Raw genomic sequence first — 4801 nt, 5'->3', positions numbered from 1 at the left:
CCACCAAGTACTCTCACCAAGTTGACCCTTAAAGTTCGGTCATCAAGTCACCCCGCGAGGTCGGCCCACCAAGTACTCTCACAAAGTTGACTCTTTAGGTTCGTTCATCAATTCACCCCGCCAGCTCGGCCCACCAAGTTGACTCTTTAAGTTCGTTCATCAAGTCACCCTGCTAGTTCGACCCACCAAGCACTCTCGCAAAGTCGACTCTCTAAGTTTGTTCATGGAATCACCCTGCCAGGTCAGCCCACCAAGTACTCTCACCAAGTCATCCCGCTAGTTTGACCCACCAAGTCGACTCTTTAAGTTCGTTCATCAAGTCACCCAACCAAGTCGGCCCACCAAGTCGACTCTTTAAGTTCGCTCATCAAGTCACGTGACCAGGTCAGCCCACCGAGTACTCTCACCAAGTTGACTCTTTAAGTTAGTTCATCAAGTCACCTTGCCAGGTTGGCCCACCAAATACTCTCACCAAGTCGACTCTTTAAGTTTTTTCATCAAGTCACCCTGCCAGGTTGGCCCACCAAGTTGACTCTTTAAGTTCGTAAAATGGGTACCCGAGCCATTCTACTTGAGTCATAATTCTCAAATCGAGTAGCTTCCGATATAAAATGGTCATCGAGCCATTCTAGTCGGTCTCCAAAAATTGATCAATTTACCCCCCTGACTGATGCAATCAAATTGCCTAACCAATGCCAATCTTTGTCTTCATTGACAACCTCATGAAAAATAGGGTCGTGGATGGCTATTCGGTCACATTTTTCATTGAATTGGGTTTTAAGGTACTTGTGCACTGAATGTACATTTCTAATGTAGAGTAAGCCTTGCACTAATAGCTTATATACGGGAGGTAGTGTGCTTGAAAAATGGTGGGCGAGCCAGCCTGGCTGAGCCTATCTGGGTGAGCCATGCTGGCTGACCTGATCTTGGCGAGACGTTCTGGCCGAGCCATGCTAGCCGAGCTGATCTGGGCGAGCCATTCTGGTCAACCCAATCTGGGTGAGCCATCCTGGCTGACCTGATCTAGGCGAGCCATGTTGGGCGACCCGATCTAGGCGAGCCGTTCTGGCCGAGCCATGCTAGCTGGGCCATGCTGGTCGAGCCATGCTAGCCGAGCTCCAAAAATAGTGTCGTGGATGGCTGTTTGGTCACATTTTTCATTGAATTGGATTTTTAAGGGAGTTATTCGAGCTATCACAGATTTCTAATGTAGAGCGAGCCTCACACTAATAGCTTATATAGGAGAGGTTGTTGCCGCGAGCCTCTCCCATGCCCCTTTCATTGATTCAACATTGGTGTCTAGGCAGATCGGATTGTTGGGTTTTCAAACGGCGTATGCTGATGTTGAATCAATGAAAGGGGCATGAAGCGATCTTAGTGCTTTTCCTTGGCTCTTCTTTACATCATGTTTTCCGATGACTCAATTTTGCAAGAAGTGAGGCAGTGGTTGCCGATCCATGGTGTGTCTTTTTGGTGATTTTAAAACTTGATCTAAACGTGAGCCCTTGTCTAGCACTCCGGCGTTGCTTGGTATAATGGATATTTTCTTGGGTGCTCAGCGCTCTAGAAATTTTTCACGGTGTACTTATCGTAGCTACATGAGAGCTTTAATATCGAAAGCTCTCGGAGAAAAATGGTGGCCGAGCCATGCTGGCCAACTCGATCTAGGCGAGCCATGCTAGCCGACCCAATCTGGCTTAGCCATTTTCGACGACCCGATCTAGCTCTTCTTTCTCACTCTAACGGCACAAATTCGGGAGTTGTTTGACAGCGGTTGTCATTCCAATGTGCTATTGCGGTGATCTGGAGAGTGATGCTAAGGGCAGGAGCTTGCATCTAGCATTTGGGGATGTTTGTGCAAGCGAGCAAGGGAGCTTCTCTTATCGAAACCTCTTCGTGGCCTTTGAATATAGACCCAGTGCCGATGATATTGATGGATATGAGCCTTGGATTCTAAATTTTTTCAGCTAACATTGGTTTTTGTGAGAGAAGGGTACCAAAGCACTTCCTGATTGCTACGCTGGAGCTCCCTAAGATCGCCTCTGTGCCGACTTGATCGGCACAACATTGGTAATGGTTCAACAGCGGTTGTCATTCCAATGTGTCATCGGGATGTCTTGGAATACGACCTTTCAAGGGTGAGCTCATGTCTAGCACTTGGATTGTGCGTTGTCACAAGAGAATGGGGAGATCTCTCTGTGAACGGCGGCATGGCGATTACAAGAGAAAATTGACTTAGTAGTCCGAGCATTGGCCTCGGGCCATTGTGACGGCCTTGCAATTTCTCTATAATTGCAACCTATATTTGTGCAGTAGCAGAGTTTGCATGTAAGATTGGCCTTTGTTCTTGACAGTTCCAAGTACTCTCACCAAGTCACCAAGTCACCATGCTAGCCGACCCGATCTGGCCAAGCCGTTCTGGCCGAGCCATGCTGGCCGACCCGATCTGGGCGAGCCATTTTGGCCGAGCCGATCTAGGTGAGCCATGCTAGCCAAGCTGATCTAGGTGAGCCATTCTAGCTGACCTGATCTAGGTGAGCCATGCTAGCTGAGCCATTCTGGGCGAGCCATGCTGGCCGACCCGATCTGGCCGAGCTCCAAAAACGGTGTCGTGGATGGCTGTTTGGTCACATTTTTCATTGAATTGGATTTTTAAGGGAGTTGTCCATGCTATCGTAGATTTCTAATGTAGAGTGAGCCTCACACTAATAGCTTATATAGGAGAGGTTGTTGCCGCGAGCCTCTCCCATGCCCCTTTCATTGATTCAACATTGGTGTCTAGGCAGATCGGATTGTTGGGTTTTCAAACAGTGTATGTTGATGTTGAATCAATGAAAGGGGCATGATGCGATCTCAGTGCTTTTCCTCGACTCTCCTTTAGATCATGTTTTCTAATGACTCAATTTTGCAAAAGGTGATGTAGCAGTTGCCAATCCATGGCGTATCTTTTTGGTGATTTTAAAACTTGACCTAAACGTGAGCCCTTGTCTAGCACTCCGGCGTTGCTTGGTATAATGGCAATTTGCTATGGGTGCTCAGCGCTCTAGAAATTTGTTATAGTGTACTTATCATGGCTACATGGGAGCTTTAATATCGAAAGCTCTTGACGAAAAATGGTGGCTGAGCCATGCTGGCCGACCCGATCTGGCTTAGCCATTTTTGTCGACCCAATCTGGCTCTTCTTTCTCACTCCATCGGCACAAATTTGGGAGTTGTTCGACAGCGATTGTCATTCCAATGTGTCATTGTGGTGATCAGGAGAGCAATGCTAAGGGCGGGAGCTTGCGTCTAGCATTTGGGGATGTTTGTGCAAGCGAGCAGGGGAGCTTTTCTTATCGGAACCTCTCCGTGGCCTTTAAATATAGACCCAGTGCTGATGATATCGATGGATACGAGCCTTGGATTCTAAAATTGTTCAGCTAACATTGGTTTTTGTGAGAGATGGGTACGAAAGCACTTCCCGATCGATACGTGGGAGCTCCCTAAGATCGCCTCTGTGCCAACTCGATTGGCACAATATTGGGAATGGTTCGATAGCAGTTGTCATTCCAATGTGTCATCAGGATGTCTTGGAACATAGCCTTTTAAGGGCGAGCTCGTGTCTAGCAGTTGGATTGTGCATTGTCACAAGTGAATGGGGAGATCTTTCTGTTAATGGCAGCATCACGATTGTAAGAGAAAATTGACTTAGTAGTCAGAGCATTGGCCTCGGGCCATTGTGATGGCCTTGCAATTTCTCTATAATTGCAACCTATGTTTGTGCAGTAGCAGAGTTTGCATGTAAGATTTGCCTTTGTTCTTGATAGTTACAGGAGATGACCTCTGGAACTTTTTGATTGGGCCCCTTCAAGGTGAAATTCATCCAGTTGATCGGATAAGCTCGATGACCATTTCACTCCCTTGGCTCCATGAATTCAAATCCCCTCCAGCTACCATAGACACTCCAAATGCCGAGCCATTGTTACCATGTCATCCTACTCGGACTCCTAGATGATCAAGGCCGACATTGTGTCTGCTCCTCTCAAGTAAACCTCAAAAAAGGCACCGAGGCAAACGGTATTGTCGGGTTGTCCTACCCGAGCTGTTCCACCCGAGCCGAGCTGTTCTGCCCGATCTCCAAAAGGTGGCCATTTCACTACCTTGGCTCCATGAATTCCCATCTACTGACCGATGACAATCTTTTGGTCCTTTGCCAACCTCATAAAAAGTGTCAAGGTGGATGGATATGTCAAAATTTGAAACGGTGGACACCGACGTTGAATCAATTAAAGGGGCATGAAGTCCACCCTCGAGGTGCTATTCCTCGACACTCCTTTAGATCATGTTTTCTTGTCACTCAGCTGGCACAATTTCAGAAAAAGGTTTGGCAGTAGTTCCCATCCCTCGCTGCATCTACCTGGTGATTTTAAAAGTTGATCTAAAATGGGAGCCCTAGTCTAGCACCTTCGTCCGGTGTTGCTCTGGTATTGAATAAATTTTTGCTATCGGCACAAATTCCCCAACGAATGCCTACCCTTAGACTGTCTCTTAGATCACCTTCTATGATTACTCAACCAACGCAATTATGGAAGAGACTTGGCAGCGGTTGCCATTCTAAATCGCATCTATTCAGCGATTTCAAAGTTGATCTAATGGCAAGCCCTTGTCTAGCCATGAGGTGGGTGCTTGGCGCTCTAGCAATTTTTTGTGTGCCTATTGCGGCAACAATGGGAGCTTTGATAACAAAACCTCTCTTTGACCCTCCCCAATAGAATCAGTGTTGGTGTTCGAGAAAGACATGTTATTCGGATTTGGAATATTC

The sequence above is a fragment of the Cupressus sempervirens genome, chromosome 7, assembly GCF_028749045.1.
Source record: "Cupressus sempervirens isolate cs-2001-9-10 chromosome 7, ASM2874904v1, whole genome shotgun sequence".
NCBI classification, from domain to species: domain Eukaryota; kingdom Viridiplantae; phylum Streptophyta; class Pinopsida; order Cupressales; family Cupressaceae; genus Cupressus; species Cupressus sempervirens.
The sequence above is the reverse complement of the archived record's forward strand: the minus strand, read 5'-3'. Positions refer to the sequence as shown.